Source organism: Callorhinus ursinus, unplaced genomic scaffold, assembly GCF_003265705.2.
Source record: "Callorhinus ursinus isolate GAN/ISIS: 27379988/994484 unplaced genomic scaffold, GSC_fseal_2.0 scaffold5, whole genome shotgun sequence".
In the NCBI taxonomy this organism is placed as follows: Eukaryota; Metazoa; Chordata; class Mammalia; order Carnivora; family Otariidae; genus Callorhinus; species Callorhinus ursinus.
This window is the reverse complement of record NW_027397067.1, coordinates 11,263,478-11,283,538: the sequence shown is the minus strand read 5'-3', so window position 1 is coordinate 11,283,538 and position 20,061 is coordinate 11,263,478. Positions and strand designations below refer to the sequence as shown.

The following is a 20,061-nucleotide window of genomic DNA, read 5'->3' as shown; positions in this document are numbered from 1 at the left end:
GGAAGTACAATTCTAGTGACCAAAATTTATCTCCATTAAAGTGTTTCAATCTATTGGATCCATTGTCCCCATGAATCTTCGAGTGTTCTGTACTTCTCAAAGTTAGTGGGAAAGTGTATCATCCAGAAAAACCAGCAAACATTAAATTTCCAGCCCTCTACCCAGAAGTCCAGGGATCTGTATTTTTAGCAAGCATCCCGTGTTTGAGAAACATTGACTTACCATGAAATCTTTCCTTCTGGTTCGTGTGTCATCTAAAACCTTAGTCATTTCTCTGTCTATATCTCCAGTAGTGAAAAATAGTTTCAGCAGTATATGGCCAAGGACAGAACTCTTTACCTTGTCATCAAACTCTCCCTGAGGTTAACAGTGACTTTTAATTAGCACTCTTTGGTTTCCGTTGTTCAATCACTTAACGGTACATGTAACTCGATTGTCATTTTGGTAAGTCACTGAACAGTGCTGTTGTGCTCACAATGAACAAATTGATTAACTTGCTCATCTTATATGGCTTTCTGGTAGGCAGCATTCACATTATCACTAATCAAAATCATTTGGGGATGTATCTCTAACTTGAGTGGCTTCACAAGAAGGTTTTCCAATTAATCATGAATGTGAAGGGTGGGGTTTGGGGAGGGAGGGTCAAAAGAGACCCTGAAGTCACTTTTCGAGAATGAAACCCAAAGCCTCATGCCATGACAGTGTCCAGATTCTAAGAATTGGCAGCTAGCTCAGTGGCCAAGAGAGAACTCATTTGCAGCACTCACGGTGGCAGAAAACTATTGCCTTGATTTTTTATTCTACCTGTATAGATTTGCCCTAAGAATATTAACTATGGCTTTATAAAATAGGACATGGATTTTTAAGTGAATAGGCTAAATTCGTAAATCTGAATCACGCTGTACTTCAAAGTAGTCACCTTGAAGAGTCACGTGTCTATTCCTCTTTGGGGCTAGGCCTTCACAGACCCAGTTCCGAAGTCAATGAGGCATCCAGGTGACGCCTTTATAAGCACCACCTGTTTGCTAAGAAGAACGCATGCACTGTATATACTACCAAGTCGGTCCTCTAAGCTTTCTCATAGTGTGAATGGAGCGGGGCCATAGAAGGGATAATGAGATATTCAGTTCTGTAATTCAAGTCTCAAAACTCTTTTCTCCTTTATATAATTTGCCTTCTTAGCATTCTGAGGACCATCTCGATATACCACTCACTCGTTAAGAGATGCTTCTTCAGTGTATATATGCATACATACATTGTGTGCAGCTTCAACATATATGCATCGAGGATTTCCCCAGAGTTGCCAAAATGGCAGTCACTCCACCCTCAAATGGCATGCTCAGAATGGGACCTAGTCACAGCGTGAAATGCACCACTTTCTAGGTCCTTCCTCCACTGTGCTCTCCTCTTGTCCTATCCACAGCTTCTCCTCATCCAGATTTCTTTATGCTTTCCCCACCCAACCCAATGTCAAAAACTGGACTTTAGGTATTTTCCCTTCAATGTGGTATTTCCTTTGGAACTTTTAACATTGTGCAAGGCAGAGGGGCCTGTTTGGCCTGCGCTAAGGGGATGAAGCTCTAATTTGCCATTCTGGTTCTTGGCAAGGTGCATCTAGCAGGATTTTTCACAGGATGGTGAACCTTCCCCATACCTTCCAGACCACATTCTGAGGTGGACATCCACCTTGCCTACTCCCAGGACTGTCCCTACCATTTTATGCTGTTGTGTAAAAAGCTACTTCAACAAATAATCCAATTCTTGGTGAGGCTTTGGATGGGCTTTAGCGCAGTCCAATAGAACTTTCTGTGATAATGGCTTTTCTGTTAGCCATGCCGTCCAACAGGAGTATTCATTGGCTATTGAGCACTTTGAATGTGGCTGGAGTGACTGAAGAACTAATTTTTATTTTATTACATTTGAATTATTTTACATTTAAGGTAGCTACATGTTCCTAGTGGCTGCTATATGGACAGCATAGGTCTAGTTAGTGTTGATTCCAACATTAAATCTATATTAAACCCATTTTTTAAGCCAGTGTGGTCTTGGAAAAAGTAATTTCAGAGTTTAAATTTATTGTAAGAATCCTCTTTCAAGGCTGGGATCTCTGGCTGGAGTCCAGGAGCCAGAGTTTGATATACTGTAAAGTTGCAATAGAAATCCAATAAAGTTGGGTTGGCAGGGCTGACTTCATAGGAGTCTACTAATTCCTTTGAGAAACAAGGAGCCTCTTCAATTCTTCTTTTGAAGTATGTGTCTAGAATGCCATTAATCAGTGTGTACATTTTATTTTTTATTTATTTATTTTTCATTTATTTATTGTTATGTTAATCACCATACATTACATCATTAGTTTTTGATGTAGTGTTCCGTGATTCATTGTTTGTATATAACACCCAGTACTCCATGCAGAATCAAAGATCTGTACCTCTGAAACAAATAATACAATATATGTTAAAAAAAAAAAAGAAGAAGATAGCAGGAGGGGAAGAATGAAGGGGGGAAATCAGAGGGGGAGACGAACCATGAGAGATGATGGAATCTGAAAAACAAACTGAGGGTTCTGGGGGGGTGGGGGGATGGGTTAGCCTGGTGATGGGTATTAAAGAGGGCAGTGTGTACATTTTATTTACTGTGATCTAAATGTTTGAAAGTGCTCAAATGACTGATAAGACATGGTCACCGTCCTTCAGAAGCTTATAAACCACAGAGAAAACATAAATAGGTATGAAACAATTAGAGTAAGATATGAAGCAATTAGAGACCAGGGGAAAGGCTAAACTCAGTTTTACGGACCAATGAACCCAGTAGGAATTCCTACTTGGAAGACGGTAGAGTAATCTGGTTTGGGTAGTCTATAAAACCTAGTGGAAAACACAGGGCTGCAGGCAGGGCCTGAAAGATGGTTTTGATTTGGACAAACAGAGAGGGAAAGAAAAGGCATATTGGAGAGCATGTGCAAAGAAGGTTGGTTATTTTAAGTTGGAAGACTTGACCAAAGGCTTCACAAACCAATGAAAGGACCAGGGGCTTGATTTGATGGATTCAAAGAAACCATTGGCTGTTTTCATTAGAGGCAAAAGCATTATGAAAGCAGTATCAGAGGAGAATCCGTCTGGCATCTTCCTGGATGGATAGCGGCGGTAAGAAACTGGAGTTATGGAAAGTCTGAGCAGCCCGTTGTCATAACTCAGCAAGAGGTGTTGAGGAGATACACAGGGCGGTGACAGTGAGAACAGAAAGATGGGCTACTGAGCTGTTTTCACATCATTCCCAGATACAAATGGATCTAAAGATGAACAACCCTTCTTACAGCCATATTTTACATTTCAAAAGCACTCAGGGGTTCTTTGCTTTGAAAGGAAATTTAAGACTGTGGAATATTTTCTTCACATTTCTTTGTAAAAACAGACTAAAACTCTTCCCTAAAAACTTTGATCGTGCCCAATGTGATCTCAAAGTTTAACAACAGAACTCTTGGTCAGTTTGCCAATTGTTAAAATATGTTTGTGAAGAGAGCACAACATAGATCATCAATGCTCATATAGACAAGGAAGTAATAACTACAGAAATCCAGATGTAAGCGCAGCTCACCTAGAAATACAGTGCTCTTTCCAAGCCCTTCTTTCAAGGTCACCTACAATAATAAAAGCTAACACTTGTAGATTCTAAATAAGAAATTTGCTGCAACTTTTATAATCCTATGAGTATAAACCACCCTAGGCAGATTTATGTATAGGACCAACTATCTCCGATTGTATTTTCCAAAAGCTTTTCAATGTTATTAAAGCTGAGCCTTTGCTGTTAGTGTGGTGCTCACATCTTGGTGCTAGTATCTTCACATGACGGAATTTTAGAATTTGAATGAATCCACGGGGTGGAAATATTTTAGTTCTCATTTAAGTATTATATATATTTTAGAGATCGTTGTTATGGGTTTTTTTATTTTCTTTTTTAAGATTTTATTTATTTATTTGACAGAGAGAGACACAGCGAGAGCGAACACAAGCAGGGGGAGTGGGAGAGGGAGAAGCAGGCCTCCTGCTGAGCAAGGAGCCCGATGCGGGGCTCGATCCCAGGACCCTGGGATCATGACCTGAGCCGAAGGCAGATGCTTAATGACTGAGACTGTGACACCCAGGCGCCCCAGATATTTCATTTCAAAGATAAAGTTTCTTGTATCTGCTTGTTCTTATCCCCAGTGGGCAACATAAGTGATACAGTATTACTGATTATAAGAATTTCCTACAAATGTCTAATATATTAGACATAAAAAATTAGTTCATAATTAGAAATCAATGTCTGAATGAGTATCATTATCCCAATTTCACAATTGAAAAATGGAGGTGCAGAGTAGTTAAGTGACTTGCTCAGTGGCTCAACCCATAAATGCCCCAACTTTCTTTTCTGAAAAGCAAGGAAAAAATAGTCCTTAAGTCATGGTGTTAAATGAATATTAAAGAATTGCTTAGAAACACTTTGGAAGCGTTATGTAAGTTTGTTCAATGAATGGGAAGAGCCGGGTGCCTGGGTTGCTCAGTCAGTTGAGCATCCGATTCTTGGTTTCGGCTGATGTCATGATCTCATGGGTTGTGAAATTGAGCCTGAGTCTGCTCCCAGCTCAGCGGGGCATCTACTTGAGATTGTCTTTCTCCGTCTCCCTCTCCCTCTGCTGCTCCCCACATACTCACGCTCTTTCTCTCTCACTCTGTCTCTAAAATAAATAAATAAATAAATAAATAAATAAATAAATAAATAAATAAGGGCGCCTGGGTGGCTTGGTCAGTTAGATGTCCAACTCTTGATTTCGGCCCAGGTCATGATCTCAGGGTCATGGGATCGAGTCCCACATCAGGCTTTGCATTCAGCACAAAGTCGGCTTGTCCCTCTCTCTTTGCACCTCCCCCTGCTCTCTCTCTCTCTAAAATAAATAAACTCTCTCTCTCTAAAATAAATAAATAAATAAAATCCTAAAAATAAATAAAATAAATCAATCTTTTAAAAAATGAAAAAGGCAAGCTTTTTCTTGACTCTTTTGGAGGAGTTAAAATGCATGAGAGAGATTTTCCCAAAGCCTTATTTATACTTTGATCCTTAGTCTTCTTCACATCTGTAGGAAAAAAAAAAAAAGACAACAAAAATCCTCCTATTCACCAAGAAAAGGCTTTACCTTTTACTGAGTGCCCTTATATACCATTATCATCTAAACCAACATCTTGGAGCCAGACCACCTCAATTCCAATCCTGCCACTGCCAGTTACCAGTTGTGTGACACTGAGCAACTCACATAGCCTTTCTGTCCCTCAGTTTGTTTATCTATAAAATGGGTATAATAAGATATTTAATCCTATAATGTGAATATTAAAGAAGTTAGTATCTGTAAAGTAGTGCCTGTCACACAGTAGGTGCTAGATATATTCAGTGGGAATCCCTTTCTGATAAAAAGGTCGCCAGGGTAGAGTATCTAGATTGCTTTCTGAAATTTGTCATAAACCTCTGAGAAACAAACAGGGTTTTAGACGGGAGGGGGAAGGGGGGGAGTGTTTAGCCTGGTGATGGGTATTACTGGGGCACGTACTACATGGAGCACTGGGTGTTACATGGAAACGATGGATTGTGGATCACCACATCAAAAACTAATGGTGACTAATGCATGGTGACTAACATAACATAATAAACTTAAAAAAATAAATAAATAAAATAACCTATATGGAGACTGAAGCACACTTGGGGTGAAATTTCTCCCTCCCCAAGTTTCCAACATTTCCTTTTTGTATATTCTTGCTGATGCCATTTTATATGTCAGTAGTCAGTTGGGACGCCCACAAGAAGTTCGATTTCTGGCACTTTAAAAAAAGTTCCATTTTTTTAAAGTCCCTGCTTTCTAAGCCTGGCCTATAAAACAGAGTAGAATTTCTATTAGTATATACTGTTGAATAAGAGCCAATTAGTTCTGATTCTCTAGGTCCAAGTTAAACAGCTATTCGTGACCCAATATTGCAAGAGTTCCATTTTTCTCAAAATTCTCTTGAGTTATTTTGATAGTGCATAACTGATGAGCCTGAGCTTCTCAGAGAGTGGAATCTGGTTAGAAGAGCACTGGAACAAGAGTTGGGAAGACCAGGGCCTGCTTTGGATAAGCTTGTTAAGCATGGGCAATTTACTGCACCCCATCTGTAACCAGCAGCATTGGGTTAGATCTGGAGGGTCCAAATTAAGCTCTTTGGAGCCAGAGGAAGGCAGGAGTCAGCCAGAGCGGTGTTGCTGCTATTCGTCTCACTTGTTCACATTTCCTATAAAAGTTCCCCGGCACAACGGATTCTGTCCCCGGAGAAGAGGGAAAACCGCAGAACAAGTTGATCTCTGAGACCCGGGCCAGGGCTAGCATTTTCCTATGATTCATACTCTGCTGACCACACAAGTGTGATCCAGACTCACGACTCACCCAACTTTTCACTTTGGTCACTTAGTAATTTTTCCTACCGTCACTTTGGCTTTCTAGTGTTTTACCTGTCCTCCCTCTCCGGCCCCGGGCCTAATCAGTTATTAAGATATTTGAATCTATTGAACAGAATGTTTCTTTGAGTGGAAAATGTTGTTTTGCCCTTAAGAAGAAAGTGATGTTGCTTGGTGAGACCGGACGGTGTTTTCATGTTGTTAAAAAGAAACGACAGAACTATTTTGGGAGAAAGGTAGAATAAGAAAATATCTGTACTAAGTATGCACGGTTTAAGCAAAATCCTTTGGTTCCTACAAAACTGAAATCAAGAGCCTCTTCTTTTTCTCTCTACTCTGGCACATTCACTGCTGGGTTTAATTATGGATGGGTAGAAGGGAAAATGCAACCTTGTATAAAGTCATCCAAGCCTCACTGCCTGGCCTATATGTGGCCATTGCTTGTTCTTTGTGCAGTCAACAGAAGCTCTTTCATACAAAGAAAAACCGTGCAAAGTTTTAGAATGGCCTCACAGAAAGGAGTCATTTAAGACCTGAGCTTTTTGTGGAGTATGGTTCTTAATGACACATTATAGAAAATTTACAATAAAAAAAAAAAGCAACAAAGGAGATTTCAATTTCTATGAATGCTTCAAATTTCCAGTTCTGGAGTTGAAAATGGAAAAAAGATGTTAAAAGGCAAGGAAATGGGGGGCAGAAGGGGGCGTGATTTCCCAAATGCCTTATTTTTCCGGGCAACAAAAGCAAGCATCATGTATATACTCAGATTTATTGTCATTTTCGGCATTCAGTCATGCCACACTTTGCATTCGGAGGCCACTGTACAGCTGTTTTGACAAGCATTCACTTCAGAAGGTTCTGGGCAGGACACACGAATTGAGGCAGGGGTGTTCCTCTGGGTCTAGAGGGAGTATGGTACATCAAGGAAGTCAGATGTATTTGAGCAGCATGAATTTCTAATATGTTGCCATTATGGAAAGGACCACTGGCATATTGAATAATGTAGCTTTCAAAGCCAAGCAGAAAATGTGATTACAGGCAATTTGATTGCTGTTTTTAAAATAAATATTTTTGAAATCTTGAGATATTTTATTTCATGTAATGCATCAAGTATGTAACAGTGGACCAGAGCTAAATATCTTTCAGGACACGAAGGAGCTGATGATGTCAGCCCCATTTAGATATGAAATAATAGAAGCATTAGTTTAAAATGGAATGGAAGTTACCGTGGTTTGTTTCTTTCTTTAAAAAACAGGGGAGAAAAAGCAATAGAAAGAAATGATTTTGACAGAAGAAAAAAGACGAAGAATAATTATTTAGCATTATGCCACAATTCACAAAATGTTTTTGCAATTACAGCCTGGTTTTGGTTGGGTTTTTTTTTCCCCCACAAATTATCCTTTTTTGAATATTGCAGCACATGAGAACAATGTATTCAACCACTTCAATGCTGTGAAGAAATGGGCTGGTTTTGTTCTTATTTTTGACCATATATAATAAAAATGTGTGGTTTGGGTTTTTTTTTTTAATGTCAAATTCCTAATAAGGCCAAAAATAAGTGTTGTTTGTGGTTAGTTGTTAAGCTCTACTTCAGCCCTTTCTTTGCTCAAAACAGGCTACTTTGAATGTGGTATTGATAAGGAGTTCAATGAACTCAGTATGTTAATGATTTGGGACTATCTTTTAGTGCTACAATAAAATATTATTCCAAACTGGAGTTCTCCTTAATAGTGTGCAGGAAAGGAGCCAATTTAAAAATAACACTTTTACTTTCTTCTGCCAAGTAAGGAAACTCAAGATCGACTTTGTATATAGGGCTCGTTGTACTTTTTCTTCAGCCCTAGAGTTCATATGGATGTGTGCCTCACCCATGCACAGAAGAAGTTAAAAAGCTATAAAACCAGTTATATAATACACAAACTCTGAGAGTTATTCAATCCAGCCTCTTAATTCCAGGCAGGAGTAAACCTAAACCATTTCAGATATGTGGTTTTCTACCTAAGAGCCAAAATTCCACAATTTTCCTTGGTAGCCTGTTTGTGTTTAATTAACCTTGTAACATTAAGTCAAATTGCAGTGAGAGATTTAGATTCCTTCCAGGAAATTCCTTATTAAAGTTAAACGAAAATCTCTTACTACAATTTTCGTCTACTTTGTCCGCTTCAGACGTCTGAAGGCTTGGAGCACAGCTGATTTCAAGTAGTTGACATTTATGAAGTCGGGTTTGCTGTTGTGTTGTACCGGGCCCCAACAACCCCGATTCCTGTAGCCTTTCCTCAAAGGTCATATTTTTCAACTTAAAAATTGAATTAACTTCCTTTAAAAAAAAAATTGGGGATCTTCAGGCATGTGCTGACCACAATGGGAGGCATAGCTCTAGACAAGGCCCCAGATTACAGATTAATTTCTGAATTTTTCAAACAATTCTCTGCCCCACATGGACGTTTTTAGGATAGGCTCTTGAATAGCATCACTGATTGCTGACATATTTAATTTTTGGCTCACTCATAGAAGTGTCCTCAGAGAAAAAGATTCTAAGTAGGACCATGAGTAAGACTCCCCGGACCCTGGCATGAGGTTTCAGCCACTGGCTATACCCTGCAAATTGTTAATAAAATGTTCCCTAAAGTGTTGAGGGGGGAAGCTTGGGAAAAGCAGCACGGAACCCGGATGAAAGACAGGTGGGAATGGGGAGGATAAACAGCCAGTGGGGCCTGTTTGTAGGAATCATGTAGCTGAGGGCTCCATCCCAGGGTGTTGCCCTCCTGCCCTTTCTCATTATTGGCTTCTTCTCCTCATTTTGGGTCCAGCAAACATTCCATCCTCAGTCCCACACCCTAAATCGTAGCAATAATGCTTCATATATGAAGTCCTCACTATAAATCCGGCCCTAAACTGGGCACTTGACACATGTCCTTCTTGCTCTCTCTTTCCTTCCCTTGCCTTTCGCCAACAATGCTCAGGACGTGCCCTCCCCCACGGAGAGGAAGATTTCTTGTTCCCTCTTGCTCCACTGGGCGAGCTCTCTACAGATAAGAGGACCTAGATACTTTGCGAGCTTACTTGGTTTCATTTCTTTCCGTAGAAATTATTGATAACAATATTATAAGTAGTGCACCGCACTTAGTAAGACCTTGGTAACTCTTTCTGATCAAATGAATGAACTCATTTGTCCCCACTGGGACAAATTTTCCCCAGACAGGTAGGTGTAGGATCATTTTTGCTTTTTTATGCTGACACTTCTAAGCCATCGTTTAGTCTTCTAAAATGTTACAACTATTCCAGTTTTTTTAAAAAGTTTGATGTTCTGTGTCATGGGGTCTAAATGTTCTAGCCCACTATAATACTTTCAATATAGCTAAATGAATTTGAACTCTAAATTTGCATCCAATCTTGTACTCTTAATACTTGAATCAATTTACTACTAACTATTCCTAACTTGTACCACTATTAAATTGATATATTTGACAATCAATTACAGTGTGTTAGTTGATCTTCCTTTTTAGGTGAATACTTTTATTTTCTGAGTAGAGCTATTTTTATGGAGAAAAATTATCAGTAAAATTACAAGACTTCTAAAGAAATATATTCCTGCCTAGTCTCCCGAATCTTGGAGGCAGAAGAAGCAATGTGAACAATTAATGTCTATTAAAGATTGGTCCATATGACCAGTGAGATTTTTTTTATTATCATTATGAAATGATTCAGTCTTTGACTTGCCATTTGCTTGATTTGTGCAAGTAGATTATTAACATTAAAATGTTGCATTATAAACCCATTTAGTCATGTAGTCATAGGAGAATGAGTCTAAAATGCTTTTCAGGAGAACAATGAACCAGTCTCATTTCAAGACACCACTTCCTTCATTATTCATTAACTATTCTTATCTAGAGCATACGGGAACATTTTAAGAGCAGGTTTTGGTTTTTTTTCCATTTCAGTTTTTTTTCCAGTTTGAAAGTTCCGAGTTCTCTAATGTGGACAAGCATTACCTACAGGAACATAATATTTGTCTTTTTATATTAGCCATTTATATACTTTGCCAGAAGCAAGACACACTCCCTTGGAGGAAAGGTATAAGGTGCTACAGGATCTTTGACCATTTGGTACAGTCATTAAAATATGAGATTCTACTTTCCTTTTTTGGACCATTTAAAATATCACAAACGCCATAGTCACCTAGAGAACAGTTCTTTTTTTTCCTTCACCTAATGAATATATTTAGCATTCTGATTAATATATAATAACAAAATTGATAGTTGAACATCTTTGAATTTAATGGCATGTACAAATCCCCCAGGGAAATCTAAGTACCGTTTAACAGGGGGAGGATTTAACTCCTTTTTGTAATTCAAGATAACAATTCTATTTTTGATAAGCATGGAATTTTGTCAAAATTTGTCACATTTGAAAAGTATTATTATTTTTTTAAAGATTTTATTTATTTACTTGAGAGAGAGAGAGAGAGAAACACCATGAGAGGGGAGAGGGTCAGAGGGAGAAGCAGGCTCCCCACTGAGCAGGGAGCCCCATGTGGGACTCGATCCCAGGACTCCGGGATCATGACCTGAGCCGAAGGCAGTCACTTAACCAACTGAGCCACTCAGGCACCCTGAAAAGTATTATTCTTTAGCATTTACGTTTTGCTTTTTTAAATCAAAATCTTGATTGTCTTTAATAAAAAATTACTCAACCCCCAAAACACATTACACTATTAAAACTTTTCATATTTTTGTATGCATTGCATATTTAATCACACTCTCTGCCAGCCAGCAGACATAAATAATGGCTTACTGAATGGAGCCAGGACCATACTTCATACATTGAGAAACTTGAAAATGCGCTGAATGAAAAATAAGTCCTTCTCTGCTTCTTTAGACAGTAGATTCATAAAGATTATTGCCAAAAACGTTAAATTAGGAAGACTATGAAAAGACAAACAAAACCCTTAACATGTTACAACACTTTCTTCCCATCATGAGGTTACACATATCTCATAGTGCTTGAACGATTAACAGGAGAAGATTCAGGCCCAACCATGTAACTATTATTCCCACACAGAGGAAAAGTGTGCTATTTGCATCCGTATATATGGATGTCTCTGGCTCCTTCCATAAATCTATAGAGTTACACATTCATATGTTGATTGTGTTTGGGCATTTGGGACTCTCACCCACCGTGAGGGGATCAGTGGCCTGTGAAGGCCATTCCCCCACTGGGCAGATACAAGGTGGGACCTTCCATTAACAGTACTGTTACCTGGGATATGTTCTTATTTATGGGTTGTTACTGCTTTTCCCCAAAGCAGCCTCATTTCCAAGGATAGCAGCACATGAGATGAGCCTGTGTTTCCCAGCAAACAGCAGACACTGCATTTTCTGGAGCCGTGTTTTGCTGTCGCATTTTACCCCCCTCATCACACTTGTGTGGAGGGTCTTTGTTGTGCCTCGGATCTGTAGGTGTTATGTGGAGTGACTGTTAGAATCCTGGAGCTGACGGTTCACTTGAGAGGATGAGGGCCACCTATATGACACACATGGAAAATTGGAGACCATGGAAGATCAAACTCTCAATGGCGATATCCTCCTTAAATTGTCCAGGGAGTGCGGTGGTCACCTGCAGAACCCGACTAATGGCTTTGCAGTCTTGGGAAGTGGTATGAGTGCTTGGTCCACTGGTGGGTTCTGGGGTAAGGTGGCTTGACTTGACCCTGCCTGGCCCCTCACTGGCTGCGTGTGACTCTGAGCAAGTGACTTCACCTTTCTCTGCTTCACTGTCATCTGGTGGTGATGACTGAATTGGTCTATGCGTCTGAAGCCCTCGAGCCATACCAGGCAGACAGCGTGCCTCATGTCAGCTAAGTTCCGTGATCTGCCTTCTCTGAAGTCCCTTGGCTGCTTGTCTGGGGTTTCCTTATGCTGTCTGTGTTTCCACTTCTAGTTACTGGTGTCCATGTTCTATGCGACATTCTAAGAACGACTATGCCAACGTTTATTGAACCCCAACTAATGCCAGGTCCCGGGCAAGGTGCTTTGTAGTTTCCTTCATAGTCCCCACAATCACACCAGGAAAGGATGGTGTAATCCTTATCTTACCCGGAAGGACTGAGGACACAGAGGTAGGGCACACAGGTACACAGGTGGTGGGTAGCAAGGTGGGCAGGCTAAGGGATTGTCACCTGCATTTCTGCTAAGTCAGAGGCTCAGTAACTTTTCACTGAAAGCCTTAATTGAGCATTTTGTCCTCTCCCTCCCCCTATGAAGTGTGTCCTCATAAACCCCAATGAGCCATCAGTGTTGACCCTAGCCTTGCCAGCCCAGATAACATTCACCATTCTGCCCTCTTTTATTTTTAACAAAATAAACTCACTCTATTTTTACATTGCTGAAATAATAATAATCCAAGAGAGTGGGTAGAGGAAAAGAGAGATCATATAGTCCAGTGGAAAAAGGATAGCCTTGGTGTTCTGGCTGGGTGATTTTGACAAATCACTTGACCTCTCAGACTCTCCATTTCCTTCACCGTAAAAGGAAAAAAAAAACGGGATGACAACAATAATATTTACATCACCATATGGTTGTGGGGATTAAGTGAGACACAAGGTGAACATTGCTCGCACCTAATAGTCTAAGTATGTTCTGTAGTTATCACGTTGAATAAATTAGAATTCTGACAAATGAAAAATGTTAGCTAGTTGTCGAAAATCCAATAATTTAAAGTTTAAACTCTTCTGCAAGGAAAACAGTGTTGCCTCCTCAGGTAGCAGCACGCTATGCTAATAGACTAGGATTCGTGCAGTTTGGCCTCGTGACCCGGAGTTGGGCTATCTGCCATTTGCTACAAATTCGTTATCAGCCAACCTCAAGATAGTCATTCCTCCCCATCGTTAGTATACAAAATTTACTTCTAAAAGTACAAAGATATTTAAATTATTTTATAAATAAAAGGAGGAAAAATTCTGGGCAGCTTGCCAAAGATAGCAGATCTGAAATTAGCTAGAAATGGTTCCTTCTCTTTATTAAATTCCTACTCTTTTTTTCTTACATGTTCATATCAGCTTGTCTCTTCATAAAAATTTGAGTATTCCGTATGACAGAGGATTGACAAAAGCCAAAGAAATATAGAATTGTGAATAAACTTCGACCAAGTTTTCTTCATTCCTGTCCAATAAGATAAATTACTGTAGCCCGAGTTACAAAAGCATCTTGACAGGCCAAGTCCCAAATGAGCAGTGTGCTCAGATCCCCCCATGAGCTCAGGGCCCTCCCTGATATACCCAGTGTGCAAGGGACAGCACTGGCCCATGAAGGAGGATGGAGCCAGAGTGTAAATTTCAAAGCTCTCCCCGTCAGTGGCCTCCTCCCCACCCAGCCTACGGAATGTCCCAGGCCCTGAGAACAGTGCTATGGAGATCCTCTCGTGGGGCCAGAAACCAGCTGGGAAGTTATCCTGCATGCATATTACTGTCCATGCTTAGTTATCTCAGAGGAGCAGCTGCAGGGTTTGAACGTGTCAGCATTTAGTGAGATGTTCATAGTGATTTGTAATCTGAGCTAATTCAGCTCCCTGTGTAGGATCTCCCAAACAGGGTTGAATCTAGGATGGATCCAACTACTAGGGTAGTTAAACAGACCAAGGTGCTTTTATGCACAGTACAGCCAATCTTCACAGCAATGGGAAAGGGACACATTATCTTTGCCTATTTGGAATAGTCAATGCACAATTAAAATGGCACCTCGGCATTAGGTGATTAGGGTATATACCATGTTTATAGCTTTAAACATGGTACAACAAAATGCTGCTCCTTAGAGCACAAGGTAATTGAAAAGACTGTGCATTTTATTGGCACAATGGAAAGAATATTGAAATCAGGGCTGCCTGAGGGCAAACATGACCTCATTGGGTCCAAAGTTCCCATTATCCTGCAGTGGTTACCAAGATGGGCACTTCTTAGCTGCAGGACCTGACACGGGGTACGTCAGTTCTTTCCCCCTTTGTGAAATGGAGGTGCTGGTTGGTATGTTGTGTTTCTTCCTGTGGGACTAAATCAGAGAGTACAAGTAAGGCAATCATAGGTTCTCACGTACAGTACATTATAAACAGGTGATAGATAGGTGCCTGTTTCTCTTGGATGCATCTTAATACTGGAATTTCCTTACTCTCCTGTGAGGTTTTATAAAACAATGAGTTTTTTATTTTTTTATTTTTTATTATTTTTTAAAGATTTTATTTATTTATTTGACACGGAGAGAGACAGCGAGAGAGGGAACACAAGCAGGGGGAACGGGAGAGGGAGAAGCAGGCTTCCTGCCGAGCAGGGAGCCTGATGCTGGGCTCGATCCCAGGACCCTGGGAGCATGACCTGAGCCGAAGGCAGTCGCTTAACCAACTGAGCCACCCAGGCACCCCAAACAATAAGTTTTTTATACTGTATGTAACTGATATAACTTGCGAAGAAACGCTTTCTTATCAGTAGTCATTTAAAATTTTGGCCTTTTTAAATTAAAACAAATTCTAATTCTCTGAGGCTTAAAAGCATGATTTCTAAATATAAAGTTTGGGTGAATCTTAAGTTCTGGTCTAAGTTGCCATTGAGAGCTTTGGCGTGAAGGGCGGAAGAGACACTACTGGGCTGAGGGACACGGTGGTGACCGTGGATGAGGGACCACCATAGTGAAGTCTGGAGGATGCTTCATGCCAGCATTGGGCTTTACAGCAAGGAAGGGAGGGGCACTACCATGACCCACATGTCCTCACATCATTCTGTAATGATCCTATGATATGAAATGGAAAAAGGTGACAGTGTTCCCAAGAAACACAAGCGAAATACACAGAAAGGAAATGACTACAATACACAGCTTCCTGCAGAGGCGAGGAAAAGAAGAAATTAGGAATTAAGTCTCCCTGGGCCATCTATTCAAATGTTGAGAAAAATATGTTACTAAGGAGAAAATATCAAATATCTGTTGAAAGACAAGTGCACGTTGCTTGGAATCAAGGATCACAGAAGGGTTTCCTAAAGCACCTCGATGACAATTTTATGATGCATAAAATAGTGGATTCTCCTTATTGCAGTTTATTGGATAAGCACTTCCGTGAGTATAGGACTACACTCTGCCTGGGAAGGAAGAATCTTGCCCAACAGGCTCTTTCTTGGTCCCAGTTGTGAAGAAGATGCCACTCAGGCATAAAGTATATGAGATGAGAAAGTAATGAGGGATATGTCCACGCGAGAGCAAACAAATGTTTTGACAAGGAGTAAACCTGGTTATGGGTCCTTCACCTTGAGAATGTTGAAGGAGTGTTGAAGACAGTAATTCTGTTGACAGTTATCGGGGAGTTTCATTTCAAACCCTCCCTACTTCTGCGTAGTATAAAAATACAGAGGTGAGAACAACTCGAGCGCTTACTATGTAATTTGGAAATCCCTCCTTCTTACATGTTTTGCAACTTCATATGTCAGTGGAAAAATCACAGAATAACAATACCAAAAATGCATATTTTCCTAATATAACGAGATGTTTGAAGCACAAAGTTTTTCAAATACCTGCAACTTGTCATTCTGCATTCCATTTCCTGTTTGTAGACAAAGCTCAAATTTCGGCAGTACTAAGTGTCTTTGCTTTCTGGTTGTATTCTTTATCAGATGATTCTTACCTTGGAGCTTCATGGAATCAGAATTGAACCCCAAGTTTTCCTCTTTGTGGTGCATTCTTATACATAGGCCTTGAGTCTTAGAATAATTGGAGAGTATCGGGCATCTACACTATGTAGGATTACCTTATAATTTATCATTCATACCAATACAGTTCTGAAAGTGAAGTCGCTAACTAATTATCATTAGGACTAAAACAAGGACCGCCCTGAGGAAACTGGAATTTAGGTTCCTGGAGCTATATGTGAGACACTATGCATGATAATGGTGAGGACGCAACAATTATGGAAATAGTTCCTGCCCTCGAGTGTCTAGTAAAACAAATGAGGTATGTACTCAAAAATCACGCAACACTTGAAAGCATGGCACTTACTATAACAGACTTATAAAAGGACATGAGGAACCAGGGCAAATGACCCGATAGAGGTAGTGTTTGAACAAGATCTCAAGAAATGATTCATTATTGACAGGAAGAGGTGGGGAGGTTGTTTTTGGAGTGAAGGAGTTTCATGGAGTGTGTGTTCATGTGAATTGAATCACCATCCACGCCAGAGGCTCAACCCCAAAACCTGGGATTCTTCATTGGTTCATCTTTTCCCCTCCCTCCACACATCCATTATGAGCAAGCCTTGACTGAATTGCCTCCAAAGTATATTCTGACCCCACCCATGTCGTTTCTGTCTTCACTGCTCCCCATCATGGTCCGGAGTGTGGCCTTCTATTTGGATTACAGTCATGGTATTGGAGCTGGCCTCCTCTCGTGACTCTCATCCCTCCGTAATACATTCTGCACACAACGTAGTGTCAGTGTGGTCTTTTTAGCCTGCATTAGATCGGCCACATTTCACTGGCTCCCCACTGCACCCAGGATAGAAGAGGAAACAAAATCCATATTTCTTAACATGATATTCGGGGCCTTTGCCAAGATTGCTGACCTTGTTTCATGCTATTCCGACCCTAACTGGGCTAAGTCACATTGGTTTTCTGTTACCCACCTCCCACCCAGTGACCTTTGCACCATCAGGAACACCTTTCCCTCGGGTCCTCACATTCAGTTCTTAGCTCAAATGTCACTTCCCTGAAACGCTGGGCGAAAGTGGTACTGCCCCCACCACTCGCTCCTCATCACGTCGCCAGGTTTTATCAAATGAGTGAATGCCATAAAGCACACATGGTAAGAAATGAATAAAATAGTAGCAATGTTATTGTCTGAATTATCTAGCTTATTTAACTCGTTGATTATTTGCCTCCCACTGCCTTTCACTCTGGGAGAGGTAGATTTCTTGCCTATCTAAGAGCTGCCGTATCCGGCACATCTACAAGAGATGTCACAGGAAGTGCTCACTTGGTAGTTGTTGAGTGAATGCATATGTTTTCAGTTAAAGAAGTCCTTAAGAAATTGAAGACTCCTATCTTAATATAACAGGGATTCCACAGAAGCAGGTGGAAGAGTTTGGAATGTGTACATGTATGTATACGTAGACACATGCAGACACACACACGCTTATTAATACGTACATATACACTCTGTTTAAGTGTGCTAATTTATCATGATCAAAATATATTTTATATTTTATCTTTGCCTTCCTCTCTTGCCCCTGCCTCCTAAACTTCAGTCCTTGGAACCTCAAATTAGTAAAGCACTGAGTCAGGACAATCCCAAGAGAGCATGCAGAAATGATTGAGACACCAGGGACACTGATGTATAAGCTATATTAATTATCCTATTATTAATTTACACTTATGTAGCTCCTTCACTTAGGAGGAGCCTAAACTAAGAACATGTATTATTCCCAGCTCAAATGCTTTAGATGGTGTCAGGCCACAGCATGCTCTAATCCAGCAGATAGGAGAAATTAGGGACTAAGAGAGTGACATAGAATTATTCTTCCCAAGGCACCTGGCTGGCTTAGTCAGTTAAGCATCCATCTCTTGCTTTCAGCTCAGGTCATGATCTCGGAGTCATGAGATAAAACCCTGTGTCGGACTCCACATTGGGCATGGAGCCTGCTTAAGATTCTCTCTCTCTCCCTCTCCCTCTGCCCCTAACCCCTGCTAGCTCTCTCTTTTTCTAAAAAAAGGGGGTGGGGGAGCTCCTGGGTGGCTCAGTTGGTTAAGCATCTGCCTTTGGCTCAAGTCATGATTCCAGAGTCCTGGGATCAAGCCCCACGTAGGGCTCCCTGCTCAGGGGGGAGTCTGCTTCTCCCTCTGCCCCTCTCCCCTGCTTATGCTCTCTCTCTCTCTCAAAAATAAATAAATAAAACATTTTCTTTTTAAAAGAAGAATTATTCCTCCTACCCCAAGATATCTGATTATAGTCATCCAAAATGATAAAATCTGGGGGTGTGTAGATAATATAACATCATTATAATGAAAGCTATGAGGTTGAATGGACTTAAAACATACTTTTAAAGTTATAAACATTAAAATAAAAGTATATCTAGTAAAATGGCTTTGAAAACCGAAAATGTAACTTCTTTCAGAGATTTAAATCGTCCAAGAGGTATTTAGGAAATAAATGACCTATTTTTTTAAACCAATTATAAAAACTTCAGGTTAAAAAGTTTTGATGCAATGGGGCACCTGGGTGGCTCAGTTAGGCATCCGACTCTTGATCTCAGCTCATCTTGATCTCAGGGTTGTGAGTTCAAGCCCCGTGTCAAAAAACAAGTTTTGATGGAATCTGGTAGACTGACAAATAATTTGCATAAAGTAGTTACAAAATGAATAGAGAAGGTCAGAAGAGAGTTTGGAAACTTTTCTTTTTCTTTTCCATTTCTGCGTCCAGAAATCCAGTTAGGAAAGAAAGGCTTGTTGTGGAGTGAAATTAGCCCTCATTTAGGAGTAATTAGAGATAACTGAGAGTATAACTGAAAGAGTCTGGCAAATCACTTAACTTATCCGGGCTTAACACCAAATGTACTCTTACGTTCTTTTTGGTTATAACATTCTGCAACCATAGGCAACAATTTGGAAAATTGTCGTATGGATTTGTATCTTAGAGAAAATTGTTTATAAAATTTGGATCCTATCTATTCCTATCTAGGTTGGAATATCAAGCAGTTATCCTGTTTGAAGTTGTTTCTGGACTTTTTGGTGACTTTGTTCTTATTTCATTCTTAGTATCAATGGATTAGTAAAATTAAATATCCGAAATAACTATTTTGTATCACTTAATTCAATTTAGAAATTGAATATAGCTTGCCTATCTTAAAGAGATGGTGGGAAATCAGCTCCCCAGCCGAATTTCTTTTAACGTTCTGCATAGTATGACCTTAAGAGTGGCACTTCATGGTTCTTATTTTCTTTCTTGACTCTTTGTCGCCACACAAAGCTAGAGATGTCCTAATAAATGACTGGACACTTAATGTAATAAATCAGCCCATTAGTCATGCATCATGAGTCATAGATGCATTTTTAGAGGGATCTTCACAATCTTATCTCAAAGGGATGATTAAGGAGTTGGGAATATCAAATACTTTAAAAATATATATGTCTATTTTTAGTTCTAACAAGCATATATTGAGGTCTTGTTCCTTGCCCAGAACTGTTATAAATGCCAAGGAATTAACTTCTCATAGATGAGTTATTATCTAGCTTACTATCTAGACCAGAGCTTCTTCACTTTGGTGCTGTTGACATTTCAAACTGGGTGAATCTTTGTTGGGGAGGGGGAATACTGTCCTTTGCATTGTAGAATGTTAGTGGCCACCCTGACCTCTACTCACTCGATGCCAGTAGAACCTTGTAGTTGTGATAAATAAAAAATCTCCAACACATCACCGGATATCTTCTGAGGGGAAAATGCTCCTGACTGAGAACGACACTGTAACTAGGTAACTTCTGTAAATGTGGAATGGTCAGGGATTAGAGATTTGTACAGGCTCTCTCTTAATAAGATATTGCAGAAGCAAATGGGGATTCTACCTATTTGCAATGTTGTTCCTTCA

General features: G+C 40.1%; 1 protein-coding gene across 5 annotated transcripts in view; it reads left to right on the top strand.

Moving 5' to 3' along the window:
• TOX (thymocyte selection associated high mobility group box) overlaps nt 1-20,061 on the top strand; it is a 298,404-nt gene that overhangs the window by 170,140 nt on the left and 108,203 nt on the right. The window lies entirely within an intron of this gene.